The sequence below is a fragment of the Ostrinia nubilalis genome, chromosome 26 (assembly GCF_963855985.1).
Source record: "Ostrinia nubilalis chromosome 26, ilOstNubi1.1, whole genome shotgun sequence".
Taxonomy (NCBI): domain Eukaryota; kingdom Metazoa; phylum Arthropoda; class Insecta; order Lepidoptera; family Crambidae; genus Ostrinia; species Ostrinia nubilalis.
The window spans coordinates 10930962-10946611 of NC_087113.1; positions in this window are offsets into that span (position 1 = coordinate 10930962).

The following is a 15650-nucleotide window of genomic DNA, read 5'->3' on the forward strand; positions in this document are numbered from 1 at the left end:
AGGGAGTGTATGCTCTCGAAAACCTGTTTACGCATTTCTTTCGTGACGTAAGGTCGTAAAGTCTCACTACTTTCATCGCAGTACAGTTCAGAGCTCAATCCCGGCAGTTTGACCTTTTTTAGGCGTAACGATGTCGTGTTGTCGAGGAGTAGCTGGAGTTCTGGATCGGAAAGTTGTGATTTGGCTAGTTGGGCAATGTCAACGGGCTGAACGATCTCGTTGACCCGTGAAAGAGCATCAGCTACGACGTTATCCTTACCAGAAATATGTCTGATGTCTGTGGTAAACTGCGAGATGTAGTCCAGGTGTCTGAACTGTCTTGGTGAGCAATTCTCTTTTCTGTTATGAAATGCGTAACAGATGGGTTTATGGTCGCAGTAGACGGTGAAGTGGCGAGCTTCCACCATGTGCCTGAAGTATTTGATCGACTCGTATACAGCAAGCAGTTCTCGGTCGTATGGGGAATACTTCTGTTGTGTGGTGTTCAACTTGCGGGAGAAGAATGCGAGTGGCTCCCATAAACCGTCTCGTTGTTGCTGCAACGCGCCGCCAATTGCAGAGTCAGAGGCATCTGTAACGATGGCTAGTCTGGCTTCGCAGTTAGGATGTGCTAGCAGTGTTGCTCGGCATAGACTCTCTTTACATTTGGCAAAGGCGTCGTGTTCTGCTTTGGAGAAACTTACGGGGTGTGAGCCCTTGACCGAGCCGGTGAGGAGTGCGTTGAGGGGTGCTTGGTACTCAGCTGCGTCAGGTATAAATCGCCTGTAAAAGTTGATCATGCCCAGAAATCTTCTTAACTCTCTCACGGTTTTTGGGGTCGGATAGGACTGGATGGCTTCCACCTTCTCAGGTAGCGGCATTGTACCGGCAGCAGAAATACGGTAGCCGAGGAAAGTGACTTGAGATACGCCGAACACGCACTTATTAGTGTTGATGACCATGCCATACTGTTGAAGTCTGGAGAAGAGCTGGCGTAGATGGGCCTCGTGGGTACTCTGGTCCTTCGAAAAGACCAGGAAATCGTCCAGGTAGGCGTAGCAAAAATCCAGTCCCCTCAGCATCTCGTCGACGAATCGCTGGAATGTCTGCCCGGCATTTCGAAGTCCGAACGTCATGAACGGAAATTCGTATAGACCGAATGGCGTGGTGATAGCGGTCTTCGGGATATCGTCGACGAAGACGGGGATCTGGTTGTAAGCTTTTACTAAATCGATAGTGGAAAAGACCTAGCATCCGGAAAGACTGTGAGAGAAGTCGTGGATGTGGCGGATGGGGTACCTGTCGGGAATGGTTCTGGCATTGAGCATCCTGTAGTCGCCGCAGGGGCGCCATCCGCTGTCCTTCTTAGGGGCCAGGTGTAGTGGGGAAGACCAGGGTGACTCGGAAGGTCTGGCGGTGCCGCTCTTGAGCATCGAGTCAAACTCTTCCTTGGCAATTTTTAGCTTGTCAGGTGCCAGTCGACGCGGCGTACTGCAAATAGGTGGGCCAGGTGTGGTGCGAATATGATGCACCGTGTTATGAGCCGGCGTGCGGAGTATACCAGAGGGACGGGTGATGTCTGGGTATTCCCGTAGTATGTCGTGGTATACAGAGGCACCGGTAATTACCTTGACCGAGGAAATCGCATCTGTTGAGCTGGCGGGCGAAGCCTGGGTCGCGAGCGTAGTATTGTTGTCGATGAGGCGTTGATGTCTACAATCTACAATCAGATTATAAAAAGATAAAAAATCAACACCTATTATCGGCTTCGTAACATCGGCTACTATGAATCGCCAAGCAAAGTCGCGGCGTAGGCCTAGGTTTAGAACGAGATGTGCGTAACCGTAGGTATTTATTGTAGATCCGTTCGCTGCGCATAGTTGGTAATTTGTCGGTAGACGTCGCTCCTTTAATGCAGACCGTGGGAAAACGCAGAGGTCGCTACCAGTATCGACCAGAAATTGCACTTTCGTCCGGTGGTCCGTGACAAACAAGCGACCGGAGCTAGGGCGGGCGTTAGTCGCCATTACCGTCCGCCCGACGCGTTTCCCGCCTTATAGTCGCACGGTTTGACACATTTGTTCGCTTTAGCCCCGTGCGTTGCGTGGTACCAGCATATAGGGTACTTATTGTAGCTCGACTGGGACCTGTTGGAGCGGGAGCGGTCACGGGAGCGGTGAGCGGCTCTCGCTGTGGGTCTGGAGCGCGAGTGATCTTGGGCGGTTGTGAGGGCTTGCACTTGTTTGGTTAGCGCTGCGACCTGTTGCACTAGGGTATCCAATGTGCTGCTGCTGGCTGCGGTGGCTGACATGGCTGCTACGTGTGGGCTGGATGGCACTACGTCATGGATCCGATCGGCGAGATCAGCCAGGGCCTCGAGTGACGTCGAGGGCTGCGACGCGACGATGGTCTGCGTAGTGCTGGGAAGTCGGCTGGTCCAAATTGTCCTCAGGAACTCCTCAGGGACGTCGGGGCCGGCCAGGTTTTGCAGGTGCCGCAGGAACTGCGATGGTTTGCGGTCTCCCAGCTCTTCGTGGACGAGGAGCTGCTTGACTTTTTTGTCCCTGGACGCCGAAAGCCTCTTGATGAGCTCTGTCTTCAGCTTCTCGAATTTGCCGGTAGTTGGTGGGTTGGTTATTATGTCCTCAACCTCCCCTGCATACTGCTGGTCGAGTTGGCCAATTACATAATAAAATTTGGTTGCGTCTGATGTGATTCCGGATATCAGGAATTGACCTTCTATTTGAGCGAACCAAATTGCTGGTTTTTCTGGCCAAAATGGGGGTATTCGCACACCAACTTTAAAAATTTCACTGGGCGCGGCTGCACTCTGCTCCGAAGCGTCTTGGAATGTTTCCTTGCTCGTCATCTTGTGTTCTACGGGGTCACCAGTGTGGGAAGAGTCTATTGTTATGTGTGTAGTAAGGACGTTTATAAATCACAACACAGTCTTAGGGAAACACCAAACAGTTTATTGACGTCACACAGAATAACTGTCCACAATAAGAAGGAGTAAGAAGTAGATAGATAACAAGGTCACAAATCACAGTAGATTATCGAAACAGAAATTTACATAAACTAACTAGGTCACGAATGAATTAAGCGCGCGCGCAATGTTTTTATGCAAAACCGACAGCTGACTAAAATTGACTGGCGCGCGTCAGGCGAACGCGGCGGCTGCGGCGGGGGGCGTTCATCCACGGAACCGGTTGGCCCGACCGCCGCCGCTCGCGCCGTGCTGATCGTGCATTCACAAAAATATCTACTAATAAAACGAATTGCGCGCTGTGTTTGTGCGTTTAACTAGGTTGACAAAAGTTATACAAAAATAAGTATGCTATTTATTATACACAGTGTAGTTACGTTAAGTAGGTTTAGTGCAGATACATATTTATAATATTTTTACAATTATATTAATTTAAGATAAACTATGAAAAATATATATTAACTTAATTTTAAGAGGTTAAACGCCACAATTTCAGAATCAGAATCAGAATTTCATTTGCGTAAAAACATGGTATATTATAAAGATGTTACAGAATTCAGTAGTGCACATGTTTCGCCATTACAAATAGCATGCAAAAATTTCGTTTAAGATTTAGGGAGTTTTGTATCAGGATATTGACGATTGTTATCAAACACTTGGCACTTCGTTTTTTAAAGGTTACTGCAGGAGTTATGTTCTACAGTAATGGAACGTGTGACGTTTGGCTAAATTGGTCATACAGGATTTAATACTAGATCTATTAACTTAAGTAAATGACATCATCATTTATGAATACCCATAGTAGTTGCTTTGCTTAGTTTTAGCTTAGAAAACGCTGAGATGTTGAATTTAAAAGAATATACTATACAGTCTCATTATATTAAAATTGGACATCCAATCCATAATTACACGGATATAACAAGGCTTCCTAGTTCGTTTTACATGGAAACTAAAAATGAAAATGGCGGACATTCTGGCTTCCCGCCAGGATGGGCTTAATGCAATTAACAATTAGTGCCCATCACTACGCTTGAGGTAGCCAGTGGAATGTATAGTAAAAGTTTTGTTAAGTTTACATAAAATTTGCATGCAAAAAATATAATACAGGGTAGAATTTTGTAATGCCACCTGAAGGGAAAGACGTATTTTATATTAATACTGAAGATAGAAAATTTTAATACTCAAAGAAAACAGTTCTCTTTCTTTTCAAAAATAAAGGAATGTTTTCTTTGAGACCAATTTTCAATCTACAATATTAAGAGTACTTTCCAATCAGGTGGCATTACAAAATTCCACCCTGTATAGTACCTTTATTATGCGGGAACTTCTGAGACAAGGATTTTTGCTTATAATAATGGGTCAACCACAATTTTTTTGTTTCACCACAATAATAAGATAATGTTAACTTCCACTTTCAATAATTATAATACAGGTGTATAAGTAGTGTTTCGTTAAAATAAGCCCATATCTCTGTAATGCTTTCTAGATTTTAACCCTTCTTTAGTTGACTTGCAATTGGTTAAAATACAGGCTGAGTATTTTTAAATCTCTATCAAAGATGGACATAAAGTTTTCTTTTTTAATCAACTCAAAGTATCTTCAGGAAGATACTTCCGTATAGGACTGTTACACGATTTTTTTATTAACATAGGTTTGGTCAACCACATTACACTCAAAAAAAGTATTAATTAATTTTATAAGAATTCTTCTAAGAAATTTTTTCTTCTAACATTTTCATTCTAAACAAATGTTTTTGCGAGTTACGTCGTTTTGCCTTTTGATTTAACTTATTCTAGTCAGTCGTTTCGTCCCCTAATTTCCATGGCACACACGCCGTGATGTCCTAATTGACAGCAGGAACACAGGTACCTCGCTAATTGTTAATTACTTTAAGCTCGCGGGTAACTGGCGAAAGGCCAGCGCGCGGAGCCGTGACCGACGCCATCTTTGAAAAAACGCGGCAAGCGCGTTTCGGATGTGTTTAGGGTTGGGTCCGTAGGTAAATAGAAAATCGCGGGAATTGATTTTTGAGATATTTTCTTGATTGTTTTTGAGAAATTTATATTTTACGCCTAAAAAGTATTTGAAATATTATTCAGAAGGTCACTGCTCAAACGCAACGTAGTATCTACAACACAGTTGGTGATATTCTGGGCTTAAAGTACAGTGTTCATTGAAATTCTTAATACAAGTTTTTATAAATTACATAAAAGTTGCTAGTAGAAAATAGCTACCCAGCAATAGTTTTATAGATATTTAATTAATATACCTACTTTCCTAGTTTTTGCTCAGTGCTATGCGTAAGTTCATCAACTTTGTAATAGTATTTTTGACTGGATTAATTATAATTAGTTACTCAATGTCTACTTATTCCAATAATTCAACTTAATTGATGTTTCATAGAGACATTAGCAGATGTTGAAGGTTTTTTCGCCTACCCTACCCAACCCCACAAGATGGCGTACATTTTTGTGATTTGTTGCCGTTCAGTTGACTTTAAATTATGTTTCGTACTATCTCCATAAGTTAAGGGGCGATGGCACATTTGCGCACCGGCCAAGATTAACCGTGTTATTTGTAGTTGTTTCTTTACTTGTGAAATACGAAAGTTCCTAGTTTTGTGATTTTTCACAGAACTTTACCTTTTAGTTTTCCAGACTTGATTCTCTGCGTTCTGTTTCAAGGGAAATAAGGAAGTTTGAAAGTTTCTTTGTAAGATTGAGAGTGTAGGTATGTGGTGGATTTCAATTGTGTTTCTAAGTTAGCTAGCGCTGGTAGGGCAAAAAAAGAATGAGACATGTATAGGCTCCTTAAGAGCATTTGACGATTTGCAAGTACTAATTTAATTAGTCTAAACAAATAAAGAAAATTTTGATTTTGATTTTTTGATTTTTAGGTATAGAAACAAGAGAGAAGAGAAAAAAGAGAGAAATGAGTGATGGAAACTTGAAACAAGCCGTTCTACCTGTCTAAAAGCCTCATTATATTTTAGGATCAGAGAATTTAAATCTTATGTTCTGACGTAGGCCCGAATCATATCTTGTATAGAGCACAAAAATAAAACATAACAAATAGGAAATTATACAATTTTAAACAAGGTTACGACATTCGATCCATGACACAAAATCTATTCGAATTGTCAGTCCTTTTATGAGAAGTGGTGATTTTAGTTTTATAGCCTGACCAGGAACATTAAAACCCTGGCATAGAGGCGCGTCAATTGCATTTCATAGTGCAACACTGAGTACAGTCGTACCTGTGTTAAATTAATAGGCTAACTTTATGTATCACGATTCAGGATTACGGGCTAATTTGATATTTTCATAAATTAACGAAAAAATATTATTATAGGTAACCTGGTTTAAATAAATTAAATGAAACCATCAATCGAGCTAGTAGGATTAATTTTATTATTCATCAATAATCAAATTCAGAACTTGGATATTCAACTGCAATGTTTGCTCATGAACGCTTCAAACACTTAGAAAGTGCCAAAAATTTTTAAAATAGGTAGTTGAAACAAACCACAGCTAATTTTCATAGTGGACTGTACTATGCGATAAACATGTCAGTCAATTTGACAACCTTTGTCGGAAACATTATTCCATGAAAATATTGTCCGAACCCTTAGTATTTCTCTTCGACAAATACTTTAACACATTGTGAACCACTTTTCTTTCACGACTATAAAAAGATTTTAGCAACATCGCTATCGTCATAAGTCTGGAAAATACGCTAGGACTGGTTTTCAATCCCATAGGACATCTTTTCATCTGATAAGTCTTATCTGTTGTAAAAGCTGTCATTTTCCTTGATTCTTTATCTAGTGAAAGTTGGTACATTTTATCGACTGTGAAAGCTGTGTATTTTCTGCTATTTTCATCTAAGGATAATTGATAGTAAGATTGTGATAAGTCTAATTTTGAAAAGTAAACACTACCTGAAAGAGAATCTAGGATTTCAGTAATATTTGGTAATGGGAATTTGTCGTCTTGAATAACATTATTTAATTGTCGATAATCAATCACTAGTCGCCATTTTTTCTCACCGGTTTTATCAGATTTTTTGGGAACAAGTAGAACGGGGCTAGACCATTCAGATGTCGATTCCTCAATAATGTCGTTATCTAACATGTCTTGTATTTGTCTTTGTAGTTCTGACTTAAGAGCGTGTGGTATTCTGTATGGCTTTTTATAAATGGGAGTGGTATTATCCTTTAATTTAATAGAATGTTCCATCAAGTTGGTAACTGATAGTTTATCTCCTGGTAATTGAAACACATCGGCGTACTTCGCACAAATGTTTTCAATGCTGATCTGCTCCTCTTTATTTAAATATGAACTCAAATCAAGTAATTCAAACAATGTTTTAACTCGTTTAACAGATAAGTTGTTTTCACTAAAGTTACACATCTCAAAAGAATTCAAACTGTGCACTTCTAAATATGAAAAGTCAATAAGTTGTTCTTTATCGGTCGTATTTAAGATACGTATTGCAATTTTACCATTTTTTGGTTTTGCAATAATTCCCGCTATGAATATTCCGGGATGCGAAGGGATTTCGCTTGCTAACACAATCACTACAGTAGTTAGTAGGAATGTATTTAATAATCTCGCAACGCGGCGGTATAGTGTGAACATAACCATTATTACCAATTATCTCGGTTGTGATTGAACACCCTTTATATGATAAAGTTAAGGTGCAATCTTTATAGTTCACTACTGCGTCATATTTTAAGAAAAAATCTTGGCCTAATATTCCATCGGCCGAACATGACATATTTTCAAAAATATAGAATTTTTGAGTAAATACTCTCCCATCAAAATATAAATCTAGAAAAATATATCCTATTGAAACTAAATTACCACTTATGCCTTTAATGGTTATTCTATCTCTAATTATTTTATCTACTATATTCGGATAGTGTTTAATCCATTCATACTTAATTACACAAAGACTGGCGCCAGTATCTACTAGTAACTTAACTTGTATATCCTTATCTATTAACCCTACAGCGCATAGTGGGACACATATGGTACATACCAAATTATTGCCTATATTTCGTAACACGATACTATTTAATGCCATCTATTAGAAAGTACCTTAACTACACACTATAGAACATAACAAAATAGCTCACATTTGTCGCCACGGAAGCGCTGCACTCAGTAAACTGTTTTGCAGTCGAAAAAGTCGGTCAGTTTGTGAAAAAGTTTATTAGTAAAGTTTTACTCTTGGGAAAAAAAGTGAAAATTACAATGTTTTCTTTCGAAAAAATATAAAAGGGGTAAGTTATTGTTTCTAGTTTATTGTTAAATAAGTATTTTTTGATATCAGTTACTATCAACGCATATTTTGGATGTTATTTGTATGTGCCTGATATGGGTCACTGTGCAATAAGGGTAAATATATTACTTGATTGATTTCAGATGATGACCCGCAAAAAGAGTTACAGAAACTGAAATTGGGCATATTTCGAATCAGAAATGAAGAGATCAATAAATGAACTAAAGCTGCTGACATAGCCCGACGGATTAGCGAGCTGAAGTGGCAATGGGCAGAGCACATAGTACGCAGAACTGACAGCCGATGGGTCAGGGAAGTGATGGGAGTTCTGGAGTGGAGGCCATGTAAACGTAACGTGGGACGTCTACCCACAAGGTGGACCGACGACCTCATAAAGGTAGCAGGAATAAAGCGCTGGATGCAGGCCGCTACCAACCGGGCGATGTGGATATCATTGGGGGAGGCTTATGTTCAATAGTGGACGTCCTGTGGCTGAAATGATGATGATTGTCATTCGTTTCTGATATGCTGGAGTAAAGGATGAAAAAAAGCCAAAAGCTATCGTGCCACCCAAAGACGCCAGCAGGACTGATGGCATCGACAACTCCCCGTTATGGTTAACTACGAGAACACGTTGTACGTTTCCAGGTTGTAAGGGGAAGTCTTTAATCGTTTCAGTCCATGGTCTGGAAGATGTAGTGTGGGCAGGACCCTCACTAGGTGGACCGATGATCTGGTGCAGGTCACGTCAGTACCTGGATGCGGGCAGCGCGGGATCAGTCGTTAAGGAAATTCTCGGAGGAGGCTTTTGTCTAGTACTGGACGTCATTTGGCTGAAATGTTTCATAGTTTGTGAAAAATGTAAGGTGACAGTGTGCCTAAATAAAAGTAAAAATTGTCTTATGTCATTTCAAAATGTAAATTTTATAATTAAATACTTATTAAACCGTAAAATTTCGTTCAAGAGGAAAAAGACTGCATAATGGTTACTGATCTCATTAAATTCCTATTTTCTATTATATTATGGTGTCGTTACTTACTATATTATACATAAAACATTTTATTATAATATTAATTTAATTTTTAATTGAAATATATCATAATAAATCTTGCTGTTTTATTTCATTGTCACCGACAGTATGTCAGACCATACATAAAACTTTAGGTACCCTTAATGCATTTTGGGACACATCTGGTACATACTGAAAAACTCAAAATATTTCCGAAAATATTGAAAATAGATTTTTTTTATTATTTTTCCCGAAACATAGATAACATTTAAAAGTAGTATAATTTTTTTTGTTCAATTTGGAAAAATCGTGCACTGTAGGGTTAAGCTTGAGATTACACTATTATTATTGTAACTCAAAATGAAATTACTTTTTTCATTGGCCTCGAAAAAACTCTATGTTATTGGAAACGGTTTCGGGTTCATTTCCGTCCGAAGACTGCTGAGCGAGGTGCACGCGCGGCGCGCCTTGCGATCGTGCGTCATCATAGCCACGACCGCGGCCGGCGTTCATGCTTTGATTCGAATTACCTAAAGTGTTCCGCCAATTGTTATTCACATATTGACGATTATAGTTATTTGATCGGTTGAAATTATTACGAAAGTTTGAGTTGTTGTTGTAATTGTAATTCTGCAAATTAAAATTATTTGTGCGTACATTCGAATTTTGCCTATTATAATTATTTTGATAAGAATTTAGGCTATTACCTCTATTGAAATTACCACGATTTCCACGATATCCGCGATTTGAATTTTGAAAATGTCTAACTTTCATGATCTCGTGTTCGGTTGACATTGAATTTTCGTCAATAGCTGTAGTTATTGCTTCTGACAGTGACGAAAATTGTCGGGATGCTATAATTGTACTAAGTCGAGAGTCTGACAGACCGTCCGAAAATCTTTTTATGGCAATTTTTTCGTTAATTGGACGTAATATTTTGAACTTACTGTCATCGCCTTCGGCTTGTGCTAACGTCAATTTCACAAATAAATTCTCTAACTCCCTACCAAATGATTCGATAGACCTTTGGCCTTGTTTCGAATGCAGCAATTGGCTTTGGATAGCAACAGATGAGAGTTTCGGCAGTAATTTTAACTTCATATCTTTCACTAAATCAGATACATTGTCATAACTAGAGTCCATGCGTAATTTAGCGCTTTGGGACAGTCTAGTTTTTTGTACAAATGTAATTAATTGCAATTTTGACTGTTCATTTATCATAGTACTGTAAAGTTCAATGCCATCTATTAGTTGTTTAGTAACTGACTCCTGTCCCGTCATCACAGGTAACAAGGATATGGCTGTTTTAATGTCAAAATTAGGTAATTGTTCATTCGCCATTTTTGAAATATCTGTATCTTGTACACTGACTAATGAAACAATTTTATTATAATATTCATTAATTTCCTCTACTAATTGGTTAATAAAAACAGTGCCTTTAGAACTAATCTCTGAACTTTCTATTTGCTGACACACTTGAGACAAAATACACCCCAATTTATTATACTCAACTTTTACTTCATATAACTTTTTCAAGGCTAGGTCTGATTTCCTTCTTTCAGGACCTAGTTTGATCAAATACTCTTTATAATACTTCAACGTATCTCGCAATCTAATTAAATCATCACTCATAATAATTAAGTAATTATTTCCGTACAAAGAGCACTTACAATGAGTCTATTTTTATACATTTATGTCACGAAAATAAAATAAAGAAACAATATTAAAAAATAGCACTTACTTAATAACATCTTAAACGCAAGGAATACGATAGCTGGCCGTTGTGGTCATCGTAGCTGGCGGGCTGGCTGACCTGGCTGGCTCGCTGCAGGACGGGTAGGCTGGTGCTCGAAGACCTTGGCAGCAGTGATGGGTGGGCCGGGCTATACCCTGGACTCCGTGGGCCGGGATTTCCCTGGACTCCGCTCGAACATGGGCCGGGCTATACCCTGGACTCCGTGGGCCGGGATATCCCTGGACTCCGCTCCTTCAATTCTTCTTTAAGGTGTGGCCGTTAGCTCAAGAGTTGACGTGGCATTGTTGGCCAAATTAAGACGTGTCAACTCACGGCGCAATGCTTTCATAGCTTGGTGACGGCATTTTTTGAAGAGGTAGTATGCGAGTGAAACCACCAAAATGATGAGTACTGCGATCACCAGAATTTCAGCAAGTTGTAGACCCGAAGTTTTTTGTGTGTGGGCGTCGCCGCTGGCAGTTTGGGCGATGATAACTTCTTCTTTGCTTTGCTTGTGTCCCATTTTGAAATGCAGCTAATAATGTTCTTCAATAATTTGTTCAATTTTCTTGTAGTTTCTAGAGTCTTGCCGGTTGATTTTCGCCAGTTGTTCTTGAATCTTCAGTTTCTTTAGGCAGGGTCGCCATGTGGTATGTTAAGTGAAAGACATGCGTAGGGTTTGAATGTCCAATCTTTAATAATTCTAAAAGTACAAATTTACTTAAAACTAAAATATAGCTAACTCAACACATTGAATGTGACACCATGTTGCAGTCACTAATTAGAATATAAATGTTACAGTACAACTAATAAATCAGTATACTTCACCTCCCCGAAAAGTACATATTACAATTTAATTCACAAAATCAATTGCGCACATTTAAAATAAAGTTTGTTTACACTTTGACAGCAATAGACTGACATGCAAGGTGACATGTCAATGAAGTTTTCATTTACTGTTGCCATTAAAAGAAATTAGTACCATTAGTTTTCCGCAACATGGCGAGGGTTTTTATGTTCCTGGTCGGGCTATAAGTTGTCATTGTAATTATTAAATTATGTTGTAAGTCATTGACTATCAGTCTAAATCTTATAACTAACATTTTCAATGTATCGCTGTTGGTTTCTATAAATTTATAAATAAAAAATTGTGTTATTAAAAAGAAAAAATGTTACCAAAAGCAGGCCTGGCTCACTCCGCGCGGTACATCCGATAATTACCTACAGCGAAGCGCCCCGCCGGCGGGTATTATATCAGTCGAGTGTCACGCGCGCGCCCGTCGGGACTTGATGTTTTGCCTTGAATAAATAATTTCTTTTGAATACAATTTAGGTATGATGTTTTAAGAATTTTGTCGTTAAAATATTAACTATTACCTTTCCGTGTAGGTAAATGAAACGGAAGAGTAACATCGATACACCAAATTACGACAAGCTAGTTAACCCGTTCTTTTACCATAATGCATAGATTCCCCAACAATATTCAGTAAAAAATAAATTGTTGCCAAAGTGCGGCGAGTAACATTAGATTAAGTTTGTGCAAAGCCAAATACAAATATCATTTTCGGGTGATGCCTCTCGTTCTAAGATGTAACCGTTTCGTGTTTGCGTAGTAAGTAGGTAGGTATGATGTCATTATTTCTTCTGTGATAGTAGGTATGTTTAATTTATTTGTCTTCTGTTAAAATAGGTATGAATGAAGACATTGTATTAAAATAAGTACTTTTTTTATCCTAAGTAGGTATATTTAAAATGTTATTTTTACAAAGTTAAAATAACACTAATACTTACCTACATACTTACCTCATTACAAATACCTAAGTAGATTAATTCTATTTTTTCACTAGACAGCATAGCAACCCTAACAGCGTAAGAAGAGTTCAGAGACACGCGATAGTAAGAGACAAAACTTGTAATAAAATTGTAGGTACGTAGTGCTGTGCGAGCTGAATTACACTGTATCGCGTGGTAGCAAGACTCGCATTTATTTAAATCGACTTGGGGAGTAAACCTTCTGTATACTATTACTTATTCTGTGCCAAAAGTAAATCGTTTAGCCTTTGAAATGAAATCATAAGCGCAGTACTGTCAACGGCACAATTTTGTCTTTTCGGTATTAAAACATATTTTTTTCATTATAAAAAAATCACAAGTGCCTAAAGCGAGTAGAATGTTTGCTTTTTATGAGTCCTTTCATCAGTTTTTGCGTGAAATAAGTAGTACTTTGTTAGAATCCATCTTGACAAACTTTAACATTTTTATATAATTTAGTCTTTGGTGTCGTAAATCATCTTAGAAGCTAAAGTAGCTCATAGAACCTGATACCAGAATAATAAGTGAGAAGATTAAATTATCACAAAAAAATGTTATGAAAAAAATAAATATTAACATACAAACAAACATCCACACATTTTATAGATAAGTGAGGGCAACTTTTTACTGGTGGTATGAAGTTCGCTTGGACAATAATTAGTAGGTATTAACCCATTTAGACCTACCGTACCCTATGTGGTACGGTATCGTTTTGAAAATATTTTGAAGTACCAAACTGTTGTTATTTTGTAAAAATGATTGTGACAGTAAGCTTAAAGTGATTATTTTACATAAAAATATTTAAAAATACGTTTTAACAAGTGGTTTCGACAATATTTTTGAAATTCCTCGACATAAAACAAAAAAAAAATTTACAATGTATTCAAGAAGGCATATTTCATATTATTTATGGTAAATTATAATATTTATCAATTTTGTTTCAAAAATAGAGTTAAATAAATATCATGACTACAAAAAAAATATTATTGAGATTATTTTTATACTGTTTTTTCTAGTCTAAAATAGGTGTACCGTATAAGGTACAGTAGGTCTATGCATAAGCAAATCATGCGAGAAAATATAATTTATTTTTTATTATTTTTCTTTGTTTAGGCTATTGATGCGTTACTATATTGCCACAGCTCTTGAAAAATTTGATAATCTCAGCAAATATAAAGCAATATTGGTATTTTTCTACTGCTGTCTTATCAGATGACCACTAATGATGATCAGACTGACGAAAATTCAGGCGATAAAGATAGTGTCGATGTAAATAATTACCCTCAGAGTTTTCTGCGATGGATTTGCTAATTTTCCGTCGTCGTATTGTTAAATGCGGTTATTGATAGCAATAAACGTATCAAGTTAGAAGAAGCTAGGACTTCTTCAGCTATCCTCACTAACTTCTGAGAAGGTAGAAAAAAAGAACCAAATGTGGTTAGTGCCACAGAAAACGTCTTAAAAGGTATGCCAAGTGTGATACTAGTTATTACGTGATTTTATTTTTATTTTATGTCATACTAAAATAAATAAAAAACTTCATTGAACTACTACTATATTTTGCATGCATATAGACCTACTGAACCCTATATGGTACGGGCTCCCCACGGCCCCCTTTTTAAAAATTATTTTTTTAAATATTTTTTTCATGATTTTTATGCTTTCCTTTATAAATTCTTGCTGAAAAATTCATTTTTATTTACAAAAATAATTATCGGTCTAAATGGGTTAATAGTATTATTACACTTCTTTTGCTATCTGTACGAAAAGATGAATGAAAGTAAGCCAGATGTTCGCAATGCTAATAGTTCTAGTTCCCAACTGGAATGGACACGCGTTCGGAATTTAAATGAAAAAGCATTTTTATAATTACCCACACATTTGAAAATAGAGAAAAAAACAGGCTAACGACTGTTGCCTTTTTGTTCCGTTTTGTTAGAGCCGTGATGAATGGGATGAATTATTTAGGAGATCAAAATTTAAAAACGTTCTAATATTTATCTATAGTCTGGTCCGTGAGAACGTAGAATTTTGTCCAATGACCCCTAGCTACCCATCCTTATCGCTCGCGCGTAATTATGTTGCTATCGCGCTCGCACACTCGCTGCGGGCGCGCGTCGCACAGTCGCGACAGCGTCTTTCCGTTCTATACATAGCCAGAACGCAAGGGTGTGAAACTAATCGAGTATAGTTTGGAGATGACTTTTTTTACTAAGCTCCTCCAAACTATACACGACCAGTACGCATATGCTGCGTACTGCTCGCGTATACTTTGTAGTGACTTAGGGCAAATATCTTACTCCAAAATATACATCGCCAGTACGCATACGGACTAATCACGTATGTATTGTAATAAGTGCGTGATTACAATTTATACGCGAGTACTTGCATGCTAGTCATTTTGTCTTATTGACCTCTCTTTCTATTACATATTAATTATTATCTGCGTGTCTACTTTAAACATTGAATCATCTTTCGACACGTATTCTGCCATAGAAAAGATATTTGTTTTGGGGCTGATATTTAATTTTCACCAATTCTCGAATAACTCTTAAATTAAGAATTATGTAGGTATGGAAATATGTCAAAATGATTTTGTTCTTGAGATAAAAGTTAATAAATAAAATAATTAATAAATTAATATCCTTAGACATTTTACACTGCGCTTCTACTCCCAAACTAAGCAAAGCTTGTACATAATACTAAGTATTAAACATACATACTCAAATACTTTTTTTTTTGTAAATACATACTATACATAGAAAACACCCAGTCCAATACAAACAAATATGTTCATGCACACAAATGTTTGTACTGTGCGGGAATCGAACCCGCTACCTCC